The sequence below is a fragment of the Phaseolus vulgaris genome, chromosome 8 (genome assembly GCF_000499845.2).
Source record: "Phaseolus vulgaris cultivar G19833 chromosome 8, P. vulgaris v2.0, whole genome shotgun sequence".
Lineage (NCBI taxonomy): Eukaryota > Viridiplantae > Streptophyta > Magnoliopsida > Fabales > Fabaceae > Phaseolus > Phaseolus vulgaris.
Window position 1 is genome coordinate 18199294 of NC_023752.2, and position 20705 is coordinate 18219998.

General features: G+C 50.5%; 1 pseudogene; it reads left to right on the plus strand.

The window, feature by feature from the left end:
• Positions 1-8104: 8104 nt before the first annotated feature.
• LOC137824690 (uncharacterized) overlaps positions 8105-20705 on the plus strand; it is a 45508-nt pseudogene continuing 32907 nt past the window's right edge.

The following is a 20705-nucleotide window of genomic DNA, read 5'->3' on the forward strand; positions in this document are numbered from 1 at the left end:
AGTAACCAAGTTACCACCGACAGATCAGGCGGCAGAGAGGTCGGGGGATAGATCACCCAGAATGGTGATCGGTGGTCAGTAGCCGAGTGACCACCAGCAGACCAGTTCCCAGACTCGCGCCTGGAGGCAGAGCGCGAGTAGTGAATAAACACTGATCAGTCATCGGGTGTATTGTCATCGGGGTCTCGTGTTACGCGCAGTTAAACTGGGACCAAAGTTCCCAGCGAGAGCGTTACGCATGGGCCTCGCATGAGCACACCTCAAGGAATCATGCACGAGAGTGGCCTGAGGGAACTAGTAAGCCAGTCGGTGGTTGGTGATTCCCTCAACCCATTACGTGCGTGTCATCCTGAAGGGTAAGTCGCCTACACAGAGAGTAACGTTTGGTGAGTGCGCCTAGACCAGCCCCACCCGACGTTCTCCTAAGAGTATGCAATTTACCCAGATAAGAGAAGCATCCTAGGTTACTCCGCAAGGGCGTAACTTAGGTAGACAAAGAGAGGCGCTAAAGCCCTTCCAGTAAGTGACACGTGTGTGTTTAGATGTAAGTTGCAGGCCTCCACGTGTCATCATCTGAGAGGGGTGCGGTCCAGACAAAAGAGCACTCCGTACCGCTAAAGGTACAGACAAGCGCAGACATGCGCAGACTCTCACGCTCCCCATTGCTGATTCTGAAGGTACGCTTTCTCTGAAAAACATGACAGGGTTCTGACACATGCCAGAAAAGCATAACAGAATTCTGTTATGCCCAGAAGCAGGGAAAGAGAGATAAAAGGCAGAATCAGAGTGAGAGTGAGGAGGAGGAGAAAAAAGAGAGACGAAAAAGATAGTGCATGTTTTTTCTCACACACACATTACTAGTTTCCAGTTTCTGGTGGTTCTGTTGGACTAACTTGATTGTCGGAGTGCAAACGGCCGCTAGAGGCGCCGCCTGTGTGTTTTGTAGGTCACATTTTGAAGACAGAAAGTTCAGGAGGTGATTCTTCAGGAGACGCAGTCGCGAAGACAGGGCAGAGAGTGTTGCAAAGCGATTCGCCCACGTTCAAGTTGCCGGCAGGATCATTTGGCGTCCACCGTGGGGCCCGAGTGAATCGTTGTCCCATACATACCACAGTTTTAAAGCTCACCAGAGTTTTATCATTTTCTTTGATAGAGAAGATGCCTAGAAACAGACAACCATCACCTGCGCCATCCGCTGATGAAGGAGCTGTGACAATGGCGCAGGTCCTGGAAATGGTGCGCACGCTGCAGGATAACGCTGCAGCGTCGAAAGTCGAACAAGAAAAGATGCAGACGGAGTTGGCTGCGTCGCAAAGCAGGAACGACGAACTGAATCGTGTCAACGAAGAGTTGAGAAGAGCGCTGCAGGCAGAGGGAGCACGTTGTTGACGAAAGGGTGTCTAGGCAGCCCTCACCTCCGAGGGCATTCCCCATGCCGTTCTCCCCTGAGATCATGGGAACCATGGTGCCTCCCAACCTGGTGGGGGTAAAAGCGTCGTTCAAAGGGGTAGAAGACCCGGAGGCGCATCTGACGGCATTCCACACCCAGATGATGTTGTCTGGGGGTTCAGATGCTGTGTACTGCAAGATGTTCATGAGCACACTGAGCGGAATCGCCATGGAGTGGTTCGTGAGTTTACCAGAAGGGCATATCACGTCTTTCTCTCAGTTCTCGAAGCTCTTCATTGAACAATACATCGTCAACAAGGCACCTGCAGTGGTGTCCTACGACCTGTTCGATGTGCGCCAATACCAGGGGGAGTCGCTGAAAGATTACCTCAACCGCTTTGGAGCACAAGTGGTTAGACTACCCAGCAAAGATGAAGACATGCTTGTGCACGCGTTTAAGAAGGGGGTGCTGCCTGGCCCTTTCAGCGAGTCTCTCATCAGGAGCCATCCCAGCACCTTTGCAGAGATCCGACGACGTGCGGTGGCGCACATAGTGGCAGAAACAGAGGTTTCTGAGAAGAGGGGAAGTGCTGCACCACCCAGACCGCGTGGAGGGCAAGGAAAACCACAACAAGCAAGGGTGCATGAGGCCAAAGAGGGGAAGAAGGTGCGGGAAAAACCTCGTCCCTATGCACCAGGCAAAGACCAGAGCAAGGGGCGTGCAAGGGAGAATAACGCACCCCCGAGATATAACTTCATGGTGGGATTGGCGGATCTCATCGCCCTTCCTGCCGTAGCAGCAAGGCTACGAGTACCAGAGAAGACGGATAAGGTACTCGGAAGGAAGAAGAATGAATGGTGTGAGTTCCATCAGGCCTTTGGCCATACACTTCATTCTTGTCTGGCGCTGGGACACCAACTGGCAGAGTTGGTAAAGTCTGGTTTTCTAGCAGATTACCTGCGTGAGCCGCAGGGGGATCGCGCGTCAGGATCCCAAGCTGGAGAGCAACAGCATGAAGTCCCCGTGCATGGGGAAGTGCAGACGATCGCTGGAGGCTTCTCTGGTGGGGGATGCACAGCTTCGCAAAGAAGGAGATACACTCGATCGGTGATGGCGGTCGATGCAGTGAATGAGAGTCATTACCCTGAGGTGGACATTATCTTCAGGAAAGCTGACCTACGGGACGTTGTCCCGCACGACAACGACCCTGTGGTCATTTCTCTCATCACAGCAGGAAGGCGGGTGCATAGAGTACTCGTAGATCAAGGAAGCTCGGCGGATGTCATGTTCTGGCCAACATTCAACAAGCTACAGTTGTCCCCTGATCAGTTAAGACCGTATACTGGTTGTCTCTACGGGTTCGCAGGGGATCAGGTAGAAGTGCGGGGATACATCGAGCTGAGGACGACGTTCACTGACGGAACGACAGCCCGCACTGAAAAGATAAAGTACCTGGTGGTGAACGCCCCTTCTGCGTACAATGTCCTGTTGGGGAGGCCAACGCTCAATAGACTGGGCGCAATACCATCGACAAGGCATATGAAGTTGAAGCTGCCATCGATGGAAGGGGCCGTGATAACCATCAAGTCGGATCAGGCTGAGGCAAGACGCTGTTATGAGAACAGCTTGAAACAAAAAAGAAGTGTGTGCCATGTCACCACGAAACCACCACCAGGCGTGCGCGAAGAGCGATTGGCGGTCAGGGAGACACAAGGCGCTCAGAGGATGGAGAGCGCTGCGGTGGGGGGCTCCCAGGTGGCCCAAGTTGAGGAAGAAGAGGAAGGCACGATCACTCCTCGCGAGTCAGGGATCGCGAGAGCGGTCATTGCCAGTGAGAGGAGGCCCCACCCAGCTGAAGGATGGGTCGAGGTGGACATCAGGGGAAGAAAATTCAAGTTGGGGGAATCCCTCGTTGAAGAAGAGCGAAGGCTGATCAGGGGTGTGATTGAGAAGCACATGAATGCCTTTGCATGGTCATCATCCGACATGCCAGGAATCGACCCCGATTTCCTCTGCCATCGTCTATCAATGGACCCCATGGTTCGACCGGTGCGACAGAGAAGAAGGAAATTCAACGAGGAGAAGAGGAAGGTGATCCACGACGAAGTGCAGAAGCTCCTTGTCGCAGGGCATATCAGAGAAATCCAGTACCCCGAGTGGCTAGCGAACGTGGTACTGGTGCAGAAGGCAAGCGGCAAGTGGAGAATGTGCGTGGACTTCACTGACCTCAACAAGGCGTGTCCCAAGGATTCTTACCCCTTACCCAGCATAGATGCTCTAGTCGATAGCGCCTTGGGGGGAAAGCTACTCAGCTTCTTGGACGCTTTCTCGGGGTATAACCAGATCAGGATGCACCCAATGGACGAATGCAAGACCGCGTTTATGACGGAATGGTCTTGCTATTGCTACAAGGTCATGCCATTCGGGTTAAAGAATGCGGGGGCCACCTACCAGCGGCTCATGGATAGGGTGCTCTCGCCCATGCTGGGAAGGAACGTACACGCCTATGTAGATGACATGGTGGTTACGTCCCAAGAGAAGAAGCATCATGCAGCTGATCTGGAAGAGCTATTCACCACCATTGCAAAGTATAGGCTGAAGCTCAACCCTGAGAAATGCATATTCGGTGTGGAGGCTGGGAAGTTCTTGGGTTTCCTCTTGACAGAGCGAGGAATTGAAGCCAACCCGGAGAAGTGTGCGGCGATCGTGGCAATGAGGAGCCCAACGACGGTGAAGGAGGTGCAGCAGCTCACCGGTCGCTTGGCAGCACTGTCCCGATTTATGTCTGCTGGTGGGGAGAAGGGTCACCCATACTTCCAGTGTCTCAAGCGCAACAGCAGATTTCTCTGGACGCAGGAGTGCGAGGAGGCCTTCATCAAGTTGAAGGGGTATATGGCAAGCCCACCAGTCTTGCGAAAGCCCCAGGTAGGCATCCCTCTTCGTCTATACTTTGCTGTTACGGAGAGGGCAGTCAGTTCAGTCCTGGTGCAAGAGCAGGACCAGGCCCAGAGGCCTGTTTACTTCGTAAGTAAGGTGCTGCAAGGCCCTGAAACAAGGTACCAGGCCCTCGAGAAGGCTGCTCTGGCGGTGGTATTCTCAGCCAGAAGACTCAGGCATTACTTCCACAGCTTCACAGTGGTGGTGATGACTGATCTGCCTATCCAGAATGTATTGAAGAAACCTGATGTGGCAGGAAGGATGGTCAAATGGGCGGTGGAATTGTCAGAATTTGACATCCAGTACGAGCCCCGAGGACCGATCAAGGGGCAGGTGTTCGCGGACTTTGTAGTCGAGCTGTCATCCATCGCGACACCTGCAGAAGGGCTAGATTTCCGATGGGTGTTATCGGTGGATGGCTCCTCTAATCAGCAGGGAAGCGGCGCTGGAGTCATCCTGGAAGGACCAAACGGGGTACTGATCGAGCAGTCCCTCCGTTTCGCCTTCAAAGCTAGCAACAATCAGGCGGAGTATGAGGCCCTGATCGCAGGAATGTTGCTAGCAAGGGAAATGGGAGCAAGAAATCTGCTGGCCAAGAGCGATTCGTTACTGGTCACCGGGCAGGTTACCGGGGAGTTCCAAGCAAAGGACCCCCAGATGGCAGCCTACCTGGAGTATGTGCAGCTCCTGAAGACGTCTTTCGCCGAGTTTTAGTTAGTGCATGTGCCAAGAGAGCAAAACGCCCGAGCAGACCTGCTTGCCAAGCTGGCCAGCTCAGGCAAGGGGGGGAAGCAGAGGACTGTCATTCAGGAGACCCTGAAGGTGCCGCGCGCGTTTGTATCAGACAACCAAGTGCTTCATGTATACAAGTCAATGGAGCGTCTAACGATCGGTCATCGGTCGTTGACTCAAGAGACGCTAAGAGCACCGAGGGTGAGATCGCGACCCTCAAAGACTGATGAGTCGATGGAGGTTCATGCGGAGAAGGAACCCAACACCTGGATGACGCCATACCGGCTATACTTAGAAGACGGTGTACTCCCGCTCGATCTGGCAGAGGCAAAAAGAATAAAGAGGGGTTCAAGTAAGTTTACTCTCATAGATGGAAGCTTATTTAGATTTGGATTTTCTCACCCTGTGCAGATCTGTGTACACGGCGAGCAATGCACCAGACTCATGTCTGAGCTGCACGAGGGGGTGTGCGGAAGCCATGTGGGTGGTCGCGCTTTGGCAAGTAGAGTACTCCGCGCGGGGTACTACTGGCCAAAGCTGAAGGAAGATTGCATAAGGTTTGCTCAGCGATGCAAACAATGTCAGCTGCATGCAGATTGGCACAAGGCACCCCCTGAGGAGTTGAGGTCCATCCATAGCCCGTGGCCATTCCATACATGGGGGATTGACATCCTAGGACCTTTTCCCCTGGCGACAAGGCAGATGAAGTTCCTCATTGTGGCCATCGAATATTTCACTAAGTGGGTGGAGGCAGAGCCAGTTGCACACATCACCGCACAGAAAGTCGAACACTTCGTCTGGAAGAATATTGTCTGCCGCTTCGGAATACCCAAGAGGCTGGTCTCCGACAATGGCACCCAGTTCACCAGTCATCAGTTGAGGAAGATGTGTGAAGAGCTAAAGATACAACAGGTTTTCGCTTCAGTGGAGCACCCACAAACAAATGGGCAGGTGGAGTCAGCAAATCGAGTGCTGCTCAGGGGGCTGAAGCGAAGACTAGACAAGGCCAAAGGAGGCTGGGCAGAGGAGGTCCCCAGAATTGTGTGGTCTTATCACACCACCCCACAGTCCAGCACCCATGAGACACCCTTCAGCCTTGTCTATGGGACAGACGCCATGATTCCTGTAGAGATACAGGAGAGCTCCCCCAGATTCTTGAACTTCGTTGCTGAAGAGTCCAATGAAGAGCGTAAGGTGAACCTGGATCTGCTAGACGAAGTGCGAGAAGAGGCCAGAGTCTGTGCTGAAGCTGTGAAGAGAAGAGTAGAGCGGAGGCACAACTCTAAAGTGAGGCCCAGGCGCTTCCAGGAAGGTGATCTGGTGATGAGAAAGGCGCATCAGAATGACATGCAGAACAAGTTATCCCCAAAGTGGACAGGCCCGTACAGAGTGGTGGAGACATTAGAGAACGGAGCCTATCGCCTAGAGACTTTGGAAGGAGGAGCAATCCCCAGAACGTGGAACGCCACCCATTTAAAATTTTATTTCAGTTAAAGTTGTACAGTAATGGCGTTCTCGCGCTAAAAGACACATGCTTTGTATGTGGTGGAAACAGTTGAACAGACAAGGGGGCACTCTTTTCCCTAAAAGAGGGTTTTTAACGAGGCCACCCAATTAAAGAAAAATTTCCAGCATATCAAGTGTGCTCAAGTATTAAAGTTAAAATCCTCCTTGCCCCAGGTGCAAGTGCAGGTGATTGGTTAGGCCGTACTTGCCCTAGGCGCAAGTACTGGCACCGATCTAAGTCTTCCTCACCCCAGGTGTGAGCGCAAGCAGAAAGGTTTGAAAAGCCAGGGGTGCTAGTAAGACCAAGAGAGGGAAAGGAAAGGTTTTGACAAAACGTCCTTACCCACTTCGCATACACCAATATTGGCCCAGTAAGACTCTCAGTCAGAAACCTTTCTCACCCCAGGAGTGAGACAGGGAATGAGCGACTCAACCCGCCAAAGGGTGATGACCTTGGGGAAAGGGAAAGGGGTTAGCGAGAAACACTTTCTTTCCCCAAGACGAGGCATCACTTTGAGCGATCGATGTCAAGGTCCTTTATGCACTTAGCGCTAGAGCGACAGGGAAAGCTAAGTAAGGACTAAAGAGCGATCACTGATGAGTTGTCGGTGATTGGCTAGTAGTGCAAAGCAGCGCACGAGGACTGTTAAACACCAAGCTGAGGGAATAGCCAGTCGTGATCAAGCAGATCGCGCTGAGCCTGAGCTGGTTAACACTTAGTCGCGCGCAAAGAGTAAGAGAAGCAGATCGCGCTAAGCCTAAGCTGGTTAACACTTAGTCGTGTGCGAAAGGAAAGGTAAAGCCCAAGATCGCGCTGAACCTAAACTAGCTAACAGTTAGTCGCGCACATAAAGATAAGTGAAGCTCAAAGAAAATACAAAGAGAAATTGAGCAGTTAAAATCAAGGTATATCACCAGAGATGTTCATACAATTGTCAGTTACAATGAGTCGAATGGTGCAGAAACGTAAGGTTGCAGAATGAAGCTTTGTACAGAAGAAGTCAAATTTACAAAAAGGAAGAGATTCAGGGAGTAGGAGGCCTAAGTTTTCCATCTACCACCGAGTGATGGATGCTGAATTGTGAAAGGTCCAGTTCTGGGAGGACGCAGCGGACTTGCTCGAGCGCCAGCTCGAATCCATCAATGAGGGAATCAGCGCCCACGTTCATCAAGTCCTCTTTCTCCGCCTCCAGACTTCGCCTCGTAGCCTCTGCAACATCCCTCTGCGTGGTGAGGGCAGCAAGGGAGGAGGCAGCTTCAGACAGCTTGCCCACTGCCTCCTCAAGCTTCCTTTCAGCAGCAGCAGTTGCCTCTTTGGCAGACTTGAGCATCTCCACCCGCTGAGAATCCTGTTGGCGTAGGGAGGCGTTCTCAGCCTGTAACACCTCCACCATTTGACTCTGTTCGCGCAAGGAAGAATTCTCAGCCTGTAGCTCTGCCACCTTGCAGTCCAGAGGACCAACAGTCTGCCCCATCAAGATCTCCATCTTGATGGTCTCCTGGACCTGCATCAAATACTCCCTCCTGGCCTTCTCCACCATGCCTCGCATCAGCTCAACAGAACCCTGGGCGGCTTCAAGGTCACATTGCAGCGACTCCTTGTCGTGCTCAAGTTCCTTCACCCTTTTCTCCAGGGCTTTCTGTTTGCGATGCTGGGTGGAGAACTCCAGCGAGAGCACCACCTGCTTGGCAAGGTGTGCATCTATCTCCTCCCCGCTCCAGTCGACGAGCTCCCCGTTGCTGATGTGCTGTCGCACCATGGAGATAACTCTGCTGAAGTTCTCATGGTTGGCCCCAGTGTTGCTTGGGCGCGAGCCGGACCCACCATGTTCAGCATGTGCAGTGGAGATTGGTAGTGGAGTCGGGGCACACTCGTTCTGAGCAGAGGCACCCCCAGCAGGGTGAGCGGATGGACCAGGCGATTGGCCTGCTGGGGGGGAAGTTGGCGGTAGAGAGACTGGGGGCGATTGTTGGCAAGGAGAAGATGGGCATGCGGGCTTTGGGGCAGGTCGAGTAGAGGGAGGGGGAGGTGGTGAACCTTCCTCTACCTCCACCACCTCGATCTCTCCAGGCTGGAGAGACGAGACCCCCTCAACCACTGGTTTCTTCCTCTGGCGGTGAATGAGGGGGGAGCCAGAGCTTTCCTCTTCCACTGAGGCAGCAGCTGCAGCAGGTACAAGTGAAGAAGCCTTCACCAGTCTTTTCCTTTTCTTCCCTGGCTCGGGGCCTTCAGCTGGCGCGACCGAGAGTGGAGGGGCTTCAATTGGCTCAGTGGTGGAAGAGGAGGAGCCAGTCCCTTTGGCCGCTCGGCGTTTAGCAAGCTCTAACACCGCCAACCTCCTATCTTTCCCTGACATTGAATCTGCATAGGCAAGAAAGGGGAAAATTAGACAGCTAAGAGACGCAAGCAAGGTGAAGCGTATAAGAGCATGCATGAGGAGGTATAAGTGCCCTAAGGGGCGGCAGAGGAAGAACTACCTATATATTTCTTCAGGGAAACCACATCAAACTCATCCTTGATGAGGCGAGCGGAGTCATACTTAGCCCCCAGGAGCAGCCCACACAGCTCGCGCTCGTAGGGGGCCATGGTCTCAAGGTCCTTGGGTTTTTTGAATTGAACCTGGGGGACCCAGTAGAGGGGGTACCCCTCGAGCAGATGAGGGCTTTGTGGGGTGGCGGATATCATGTAAAACCTGCCCTTCCAGTCTTTGAAGGACTGCTGGTACAGGCCCAGAAGCACCCGTCCAGCAACCCCGTTCAGGCTGACCCAAAACCTATCTCTTGGTTTCTTCGCCTCAAAGAAGTAAAGGAACACCTCCACCGAGGCGTTGTGCCCAAAGTGGTTGCACAGGATTTGAAACGCCCTGATGAAGGCCCAGGCGTTGGGGTGGAGTTGGCAGGGCGCGACGTTCAACTCCATCATCAGCTCTTTCTCGAAGAAGGTAAAGGGGAGTCGCAGCTTCAACCTTTTGAAGATCGCGGAGTAAACAAAAACGAAGGGCACCCCATTGGTGGCCCTGTCGTCAGCGCAAATGGGCATCCCTCGGGGAGGGATGCGGACTCGGATGTGGAAGTCGTTTTCCCTGTCTATGGAACACGAGGGTTCGTCCGGGTCGTGGCTCAGAAGTGAGTTAAGATGGTCCTCAGGTAGCAAGATGGACGTTTCAGATAGCAACGCCAGAGGGGCCCAGTCATAGACCTTGGCGTTGTCATGGAATGAGGTGACAACAGGCGGTGGCGAAGCTGGTGCACTCGCGGAGGGCTGTGCACCAGAGGAAGAGGCAATGACACGAGCGGTCTGCTTCAAGCGAGCCATCGAGAGATAGCTGCAATGGAGGAAAACGAAGGGTCAGAAATAGAAAGGGAGAGAGTGATGGATGGTTCGGTGAAAAACAGAGAGAGGGAACGAGAAAGAAATGCCCAGGTAAAGGAGAAAGAAGGGGAGGCAGAAGTCAAGGCGGAAACACGAGAAAAACCCTAGCGCGGGTTGAGAAGAAGAAAAACAGGGAAGATGGATGCATGATAACTAGAAGGATAAATGCAATCGGTAAAGATGACCAAAAAGGGGCCAGGGAAAAGAAAAACCATACCTTTGAATGATCGTAAGAGATTAGGATCACAGAGAATTTGAAGAAAGATGGGTGTGCAGAAGAGAAGTTCGCAGAGAGTCTGGGAGTCAAATGAAGAAGATGAAGGAACAGTGGAAGGGCGCGCCAATTTGAATGAAAGAAGCGCTAGCGACGCACAACGCTGGCCGTCGATGGCGCCACGTGTCGCGAGATGAAGAGAGGGAGTCCAAACGTTAAAGAAGCAGCACGTGAGGTGGCACGTGAGGCGGCCCCACTTGCCACGTGGACTGAAGGCACGACCACTTAGTCTCTTCGCTGAGAACGAGTTCTCGACTCGAGACTGGGGGGCTTGTGATCCGATCGGTCATCGGTAGTCGATGACGTCAGCATCAGAGAACCACGTGGACCACTCGCGGGGTGACACGTGGACCAGGTGGCAGAGAGGTAGGGGGACGATCGCCAAGAGAGGCGATCGGTGGTCAGTAACCAAGTTACCACCGACAGATCAGGCGGCAGAGAGGTCGGGGGATAGATCACCCAGAATGGTGATCGGTGGTCAGTAGCCGAGTGACCACCAGCAGACCAGTTCCCAGACTCGCGCCTGGAGGCAGAGCGCGAGTAGTGAATAAACACTGATCAGTCATCGGGTGTATTGTCATCGGGGTCTCGTGTTACGCGCAGTTAAACTGGGACCAAGGTTCCCAGCGAGAGCGTTACGCATGGGCCTCGCATGAGCACACCTCAAGGAATCATGCACGAGAGTGGCCTGAGGGAACTAGTAAGCCAGTCGGTGGTTGGTGATTCCCTCAACCCATTACGTGCGTGTCATCCTGAAGGGTAAGTCGCCTACACAGAGAGTAACGTTTGGTGAGTGCGCCTAGACCAGCCCCACCCGACGTTCTCCTAAGAGTATGCAATTTACCCAGATAAGAGAAGCATCCTAGGTTACTCCGTAAGGGCGTAACTTAGGTAGACAAAGAGAGGCGCTAAAGCCCTTCCAGTAAGTGACACGTGTGTGTTTAGATGTAAGTTGCAGGTCTCCACGTGTCATCATCTGAGAGGGGTGCGGTCCAGACAAAAGAGCACTCCGTACCGCTAAAGGTACAGACAAGCGCAGACATGCGCAGACTCTCACGCTCCCCATTGCTGATTCTGAAGGTACGCTTTCTCTGAAAAACATGACAGGGTTCTGACACATGCCAGAAAAGCATAACAGAATTCTATTATGCCCAGAAGCAGGGAAAGAGAGATAAAAGGCAGAATCAGAGTGAGAGTGAGGAGGAGGAGAAAAAAGAGAGACGAAAAAGATAGTGCAAGTTTTTTCTCACACACACATTACTAGTTTCCAGTTTCTGGTGGTTCTGTTGGACTAACTTGATCGTCGGAGTGCAAACGGCCGCTAGAGGCGCCGCCTGTGTGTTTTGTAGGTCACATTTTGAAGACAGAAAGTTCAGGAGGTGATTCTTCAGGAGACGCAGTCGCAAAGACAGGGCAGAGAGTGTTGCAAAGCGATTTGCCCACGTTCAAGTTGCCGGCAGGATCAGTTATTATTTATTATTAATTATAAAATAATTAATACATAATTTAGTTGTTTATCTCATTAATTAATATTTAGTTAAATATTCTAATTAATATTAAAATTTTGTCTGTTATTTTTTAATAATTTTCTTTTATTTATCTTATGCTTCATAAATACTCCTTTTATCATTTAAAATGCATTTTCCCTATTTTATGTAAATTTATAGTTGAGTGCAAAGTTGACTTCCAGTATTTCCAAAACTATGCTAAAACCAAGGATAACAGTTCAGTGAAAACATACTTTGCATATTAATAGATTGCACTGTTAAAGATATTGTGCACACTATGCATTTAATTATTCCATTAATGTTTAACTTTAATTAAAATTTTTGAAATATGTATTGTGAAATTTTAAACAAAATATTAAAAGTTACTTATATATATATATATATATATATATGTTGATAGGTATGTTCATCCAACTTCAGATAATTTAGTAGTTCTAGGTTTCTCTTAGGTGTATACTATAGTTTGGTATTTTCTGTTGTTTCTTTTGTGGTTCATGTAACAAAACATCATGTCCAAATTGAAAGTTCATAATCAGATACATTTTGTTATCGATGTTACTCCTGCAAAAGAAAACTAGAACATCATTGTTAGAGTTATACGTTTGTGGTTTGTTACTGGTCTTGCTAAATCCAAAATTTCGTTTTTGATGGAGTTGATTTTGCAAGACAAAGAGGTTATACTACATTGACTTACAATACTTTGTTCGGTTACATTTTTTTTTTTTTAGAACAGTAATCCTTACATCTTTATTTTCTGTTAGAATGATTTATGTTGTATTTTATTTCAGGGTGTTAGAATACATGGATCGATTAGAAGAACACTGATCTATAAATTTCAATGTCAGGTTTTTTATGGCAGTGTGTATTTTGTTCAATCGTTCAGTGTTGCAGCCAACGGTGGTTCCTACAGAACCACACACGATCCATATAAAATCAATTTTCAGTTTGGAACAAAGATAACTTCAGTTCCTGCACAGCTGGTACCATAATCTCCTTTTGAATACATCCCACTTTCTTCTATTTCTGCTCCAGGATTTGACACTGACTACTTAATGGGTATGTTGAAAGTTTAACTTAACATTCCCATTGAAGTAATTGAACTCGCTATATTCTTATAAGGATTTAATCTGTTATTACAATTTTTTCTGCCATGTAGATATTATAGGAGTGCTGATAGGAGTTGGAAATGAAAGAGAGTTGCAAAAAGATGGACGAAAGACAAAACTAAATGTCATCTCCTTAGAGTGTGATGGTTAATTCTTTTTTTAAGTTTATTTAATATTTTAATACTAAGAAATGTTTTTAAGTAGTTTGTACTGATGTGTTTTGTAAATAGCTTCCATATTGAATACACGCTTTTTGGAAACTGATCCTGCTTGTTGACCGGGACGCAAGAACCTTGCCTCGTCAAACCTGGATCGACTTCTGCGCCGTGTTAGCCTCCGTCCTTCACCGTGATTCACCTCAAGAACCTGCAAAAGACGAAACGGCGCCGCTGCGGCCGATCACGCTCCGACGCCCAAGTCAACGACTAAACCACCAAATACTAAGAGAAAACTTAAGAACTCTAAGGAACCGTGCAAAATTCTCTCTCAGCGTACTCAAGTTCTCGCAAGCGTAAAGAAGTAATCTAAACGTGCGTACCTCAGAAGTCCGTTAGAATCTCTTATATATCTGTGCATTTTCTCTCTCCTGACAGTTACACATCTGGACACGTGGCTCGCATCCAGCTGTACACGTGTCACCATCTGGAGCATCCTTGACTTGGGCGCCACTTCTTACTCTTCAGGCTTTTGGCTAAGTTACTTATGCATGAAACAACTCAGTGCATAGTTGCCTTGGAGCGTGATCTCTTTTGAGTGGCGAGTTCGGGTGCCTTCGTACACACCTTCCCTGTGGTCTCGCCGGCCGTCTTCATGATCTACTTTACTTGCTTCACCGTGTATGTTCAGGTAAGCTGCCTCCCGACCTCATCCTCTGGCTAGCTAGGAAATGACCATCTGACTTCGTCTTCGGCGATGTCCTTGTTTCGGCGATCTCTAACCACTAGGTCGTCTGGGTTCGCATCCGACGACTTCATCTCAACACGAGCCCGGAGCACGCCAACTTAATAATTGGCGACCACACGAGCCCCCCGACTTCCTTCCCTTCTGCCAGCCATGGGCCCTGCTCAACACGCCTACATAATAGCTCGCTGCCACGTCATCACTTCCGACTACCAGGACGGTACACAAGCCCCCCAGTCTTAAGCGAAGACTTGTCCAGCGAAAAGACTAAAGAAGTCACGTCACTACCGATCTACGTGACGCTGGCGCAGAATTCCGAACGTTCGTACTTTCTCCTTTCCTGACGCTCCACCAAACACTTTTCCAATCGCTCAACACGTGGCTTCATCAACGGTCATCTTTAGCTGTTGTTTACGCTTCCAAAAATCGTTTGAAAAAGCCTTAAACCCATTTCATTTCTACTGTTCCATCATCTCTTTGCCTTCTCAAACGCTCTGAGCTTCCTCTGCAAACCCACGACGCTCTTCAACTCTCTCAATCCCCAACTCCCTTCAGCGTTTGTCTGATCATCGAAAGGTACTTCTTTTACTTCCCCTGGCGATATTTGCTGCATTTTAACCGATTCGCATCATCCATTAACTGTCTGGTGCATACGCTGTGGATTGTTTCTTCTTCTTCTCCCTTTTCACAACTTAGGGCTTCGCCTTCCATCTCTTCCATCACAACGAACTTTCGTTCGTTCATTTTTGATCCTTCGTTCACAATCAAGTCGACCTCTGCAACCTTCGCTCACCTTTCTTTTCCTTTTTCCTTTGCAGTTCCCGCGATGGCTCGAACAAAGACCACCGCGAATCCTCCTCCTTCGTCACGAAACCCTCCATCCCAAGTGCATAACCCATCGCGAGCACCTGGTGCTCCCTCTTCCCAGGCTGAGAGGCCTGCAACCTCTCGCCCCAACCTTGCTCAGGCTACTCCACTAGTCGCCGGAGGAGCCTCCATCCCTACTCCAGACTACAAGAAACTTTACCCATGGGCCAACTCGGCTCTGCTGAAAGAAACTTCTTCAGTAAACTCTGTGCTGGCGGTGCACCGACTAAGGAAAGGGGACCAATCTGATCTTTCATTTCACAAGGAGCACGACAGCAAAATGGCCGTGCTGCCCTGCCACCCGGATGAGCCAATCTGTGCTGACGACAAAGCGAGCAACGACGAGTTGTTCTGTCTTCTCTACGCGACGCTCTTCAAGAAGGTGAAGCTCCGACTTCCCTTTACTCATTTCGAGCGAGAACTGCTAACTGAGCTCGACATCGCCCCTGCCCAGCTTCACCCTAATAGCTGGGCGTTCGTAAGGGCGTTCCAGATTATGTGCGCACACCTGGGACTGCCAGTGTCGGTGGACGTTTTTCTCTTCCTCTTTGAAGCTAAGAATCCAGGAGACCGCCTCTGGATTAGCTTGAACGGGATCGCTGGGAGATCGATCCTTTCCATCTTTCAGCAATCTTACAAAGATTGGAAGGGAAAATTTGTGAAGGTGTGCGCCAACGACCAAGATCCCTCTCTGCTCGACGACTTCCCCTTGTACTGGGTGCACAAGGGGAACAAGGACACCAAAGAGAGCTTCAGGAGGCCCAGAAGTCCCGACAACATGGGCGAGTTGGACAGGGACCTCTGCCTTTTCTGGAGGAGCGTAGCAGCTGCCAACATAACCTTTCCCACATCCTCCATAATTTCCTTCGAGTTTTTCGAGGGCCAACTCGAAGCTCACATAGGTTAGCGCTTACCTCAACATCTGGGTTTTTGTCTTGTGCTGCATCTCTGTTATTTGTTGTGGGGCGTTCTGCTCGCTACGCACTAGACTTGGTCTTTATTTCCTGCACCATTTGTTTAACTCGTTTGCACATGTATTCATATACTTTACTTTGTCTTTGAGCTTACTCGTATGCTTTTGCGCTGTGCAGATCTCATGCTGGGCAAAGGCAAGCTAGCTGAATTGAGGGCGCTCGCCCGCACCCACAAATTGGCATCGGGGTCTCAAACCGTGCCAAACTCAGTGGTGGAGATCGCCGCTGCCCAAGGCAGATCGCCCCCCAAAGGCTCGACTCCTCCAGAAGCTCTGCCCGCTCCTCAACGAAAGAAACTCATCTTGAGGAAACCAAAGAGGAAAACTCCTCAAGTGGTCCAAGAAGATGAAGAAGAGGACGATGAGGCAACAGAGGATGGCCTTATCACCAAAAGGAGAAGGGTGGCGCCTCCTTCACTATCTGTTCCACCTACCCTTCCAACGCCAACACCACCTTCTCCCCCAGCTCCAACACCAACACCACCTTCTCCCTCAGCTCCAACGCCGCCAGTCCAAGCAGTGCCCTTGGTGGCTGCACTTCCTGCGGTTGAGGCCAACGAGCCCAACTTCATGGAGAACCCTCCGAGCGCCTCCACGCCATTCGTATCCGCTGGAGAGGGTCCTCCTTCAATAGCCTCAATCGCCAAAGCTGCGCCAGGTGGGGAAGAAGGCGCTCATAACTCGTCGATAATCATCACCGAATCCCCTACATCACCACCACGCCAAGAAGCCCAAACTACACCAATCCAAGAGGGCGGTGGTGAGAGCCAGCACCAGGCTCCTTCAGCGCCTCCACCAACGGCGGTTGCAAGCCTTCCCCTCGCGGTTAAAGGGATCTGGGGACCCTTCACAGCCAAACTCAGAATGATGGCAGAGGACCTCCCCTCCATCATAAAAAAAGTTGTGGAGAGCTCCAGCAAGAAACTTCAGGATGACATCTCCGTGCTCCAAGAGGAGAATCGCCTAATAAGGTTCGAGGCGGAGAAGTTGTCTTGCAACCTTATGATGGCAGAGATCGATCATTCGAGAGTGGAGGACGCCATGAGCACTGAGCTGAGGGTGGCGCGTAAGGAGGCCACCAATCTGCGCCAGAAGGTGCACCTCCTAGCTCAAGAGAAAATTGAGCTGGAGAGCAAACTGGTTCCCTACCGTCTCAAGGTGGCTGACCTGGAGGCATCGATCAAAGCAGATGCAGCCAAGGTAGAGAGGCTCGAGAAGAGGTCAGTAGATCGGGAAGTCCTCTTAGGAAAAGTTGAGAAAGAGAGGGATGACACCGTGGCTGAGGTCGCCGAAGCCAGAAAGGAGAATGAAAAGATCGCTGCAAAGCTGGCTCGGGCGCAGGAGGAAAACAAGAAGGTTGCTGAAGACCTCATTCAAGCTCGTGAGAAAACTGAAGAACTAAAGAAACGAGCTGATGAGCTAGAACGGCAAACCGAGGGGCTGAAAAAGCAAAATGAAGAGCTCGAGTTGAGCTCCGCCCAAGTCCTCGCTGCTGGGTTTGACGCCGCCCTGGAGCAATTTGCCTGCCAGTACCCTGATCTGGACCTCTCCATGGTGTCACTAAATAACGAAGTGGTGGATGGGAAGATCGTTCCTTCTGAAGATTAGCTGCTTCCCTCCATCACTTATTCATTTGTTTTTCTCTTGCACAAACTTACTTGTAATAACTTTCCTTTTTTGTATGTGTATTTCGAACTGATACCACTTTGTTATGAAGTTTTCTGCTTCTTCATATAATCTCTCTGTTAGCTTTATTTCTTCTTGTACAAATCACTTAAACGAAATTAACTTAGCAATTCTGCGAGCGCAACTGTTCACTAACTGCTTCAAACTATCAACTTTCGAACGATAGCATTCTAATAACTTGTGAACTTAAGGCAATCGAGCTTCAGCGTGAAACTATTTACTAAACAACAAATAGTTTAAGGCGTAGTTCACCTGATCTGCTCCATCAAATGGGCCCTTTCTCATGCCATCGCCTAGACTTCTTCTGATCGCCAGAGGGTCTTGGCGATGTATGCTTCCTCCTGCCTTCACAATTTTGGCTATTGTTCCCTCATCTGGGGGTAGAGGCACCTTTCGGATCCTTCTCTACCTCCCTGAGCTTCAGAACGAGGAACCGGGTGGCTGGGCGTTCTCTTCGAACCTACCTTAGCCACCCTCTGAACTTCTTCCACCCTTTACACCATACTTGAACTCGTTCAGGACGAGAAGGATTTTATCTTGCCTGAACTCGCTCGACGGCGAGAAGATCTTTAACTCGCCTGAACTCGCTCGACGGCGAGAAGGTCTTTAGCTCGCCTGAACTCGCTCGACGGCGAGAAGGTCTTTAACTCGTGCCTCTACATTGCCCCAGGGGCTACATCTTCTCTCCCCTGGAGGCACTGAGGACTTTTTACTGGTGCCTCTACATTGCCCGGGGCTACATCTTCTCTCCCCTGAAGGCACTGAGGACTTTTCACTCTTTCTCGCCTCAGAACGCGCTAGGGCGTTGAGGTCTTTTAACTGGTGCCTCCGATCGCCGAAAGACGATGAGGACTTTTAAAACTTTAACTGATGCCGCTAATCGCCGAAAAGCGATAGGGACTTAAAACCTTTTAGAAAGTGTACCGCCCTGGTGGTCGGGTGCGATGACGTGGCACCCTGCTACAGTGTAGGCGTGTTGACAAGGCGCCAGGTTGGCAGATGGGAAGGAAGTCGGGAGGCGCGTGTGGTCGCCGATTGTTAAGTTGGCGTGTTCCGATTTCCAGCTTACCAGAATAGGCGATCGCCAGGTTGAAGATGAAGTCGCCAGATGTAGACTCAGGCGACCAGGCAATCGGAGATCGCCAGAATAAGCACATCGTCGAAAGACGAAGGAGAAGCAGATTATGAAGGCGGCCGGCGAGACCACAGGGAAGGTGTATGAAGGCCCTAACTCGCCAGTTTCAGTAGAGATCGCACTCCTAAGTTAGCTATGCACTGGGCAGTACCATGCATAGGTAACTTAGCCAAAATGAGAGTAGAAGCAGCGCCAAGTCAGGGAGCCTCCAGATGATGGCACGTGTACGGTTGGATACGAGCCACGTGTTCAAGTCTGTAACTGCCAGGAGAGAGAAAATCACCAGGTATATAAGAGTTCTTAACAGATTTCCTAAGGTACGCGCGTTCAGTTCATACACTTTACGCTTGCGAGTGACAGAGCTGTTTGTGAGAGAGAGTTTGCACGGTTCCAGTTCTTAGTATTTGGTGATACCGTCACTGACTTGAGCGTCGGAGTGCGATCGGCCGCAGCGGCGCCGTGTCGTTTCTTTGCAGGTTCTTGAGGTAGATCCGGAGGAGGAACGGAAGTGAGAAGCGGCGCGCACGTCGATCCTTTGACGAGGCATTCTCCCGCGCTCCGGTCAACAGGCAGGATCAGAAAGCATGCAACATAACTTCAACTCGCCTTAAATCACATATAAGTGACAAGGTCTTTCTTCAAAACTTTCGGAAGAACAACAAGCATGCAATCTAAAACACTTTAAACTTTGAAAACTCTTCTTTATTGGGTGGCCTCATTAAAAACCCTCCTTAGGGAAAAAAGAGTGCCCCCTTCAAACTATTTTAACAGAAACATTGCAAAGCTCTTCGTGTTTGTTTTTACTTACAAAGTTTTTAACTGTAATACAACTCGAGGTGCGAGGCGTTCCAAGTGCAAGGAATCGCCCCTCCTTCTAATGTCTCTAAGCGGTAGGTGCCGTTCCCGAGTGCCTCGGTTATCCTGAACGGTCCCGTCCACTTAGGCGACAACTTGTTCTCCATCTCGTACTGGTGGGCCTTCCTCATCACCAGGTCGCCTTCTTTAAACTGTCTTGGCATCACCTTCGAGTTATACCTTCTCTCGATCCTTCTTTTCACTGCCTCAGCCTTTACTCTCGCCTCCTCCCTGACCTCATCCAGCAAATCCAGATTCAGCCTTCTTTCCTCGTTTGAGTCTTCCGCTACAAAATTCTGGAATCTCGGCGAGCTCTCCTGGATTTCCACTGGAATCATTGCGTCGCATCCATAGACCAGGCTAAACGGGGTCTCATGGGTTCCTGACTGCTCGGTGGTGTGGTATGCCCAAACTATACGGGGTACCTCCTCAGCCCACGATCCCTTGGCTTTCTCTAGCCTTCTCTTCAAACCTCTCAGCAATACCCGATTGGCTAACTCTACTTTGCCATTTGTCTGAGGGTGCTCGACGGATGCAAATACTTGTTGAATTCCCACCCCTTCGCACAGCTTCTTCAACAGGTGACTTGCAAACTGAGTCCCGTTATCTGACACCAGGCGCTTGGGCACACCAAACCGGCACACGATGTTCGTCCACACAAAGCTCTCGATTTTGTGTGCGGTGATCTGGGCCACTGGTTCCGCTTCAATCCACTTGGTGAAATATTCAATTGCCACTACCAAGTACTTCATCTGCCTGACCGCCAATGGGAAAGGTCCCAGAATGTCGATCCCCTATGTATGGAACGGCCAAGGGCTGTAAATCGACTTCAACTCCTCGGGAGGCGCCTTGTGCCAATCGGCGTGCTGCTGACATTGCTTGCAACACTGTGCATACTTCTTGCAGTCCTCCCTCATTGTAGGCCAATAGTAACCTGCACGGAGGGTTCTTGCGGCCAGAGCTCGACCCCCGACGTGACTTCCGCATATCCCCTCGTGAAGCTCGGCCATGATTCTTGTACATTTCTCTCCGTGCACACATTCCAGGAGTGGGTGTGTGAACCCAAACCTATACAACTCGCCATCAATCATTGTGAACTTGCTAGAATTCTTCTTTATCTTTCTAGCCTCTGTCGGATCCAGTGGGAGAAGGCTATCTGCCAGGCACCGCTTGTACTGTGTTATCCAGGTGTCTGGCTCATGGATAGCGCAGACCTGCGTCATGTTCACCCTCTCTCCCCGACATGCTCTTATTCTCGGCGATCTCAAGGTCTCCTGAGTCAGAGACCTGTGACTCCTCGCCGCTTTCTCCTCCGACTTGCTTATTTGGAGAACCAGGTGATCTGCCACAAATGCTCTAGGCGTCTTCAGAGTTTCTTGGATCACCGTCCTCTGCCTACCCCCTTTGCCCGAACTAGCGAGCTTAGCTAGCAAGTCAGCTCGGGCATTCTGCTCTCTGGGCAC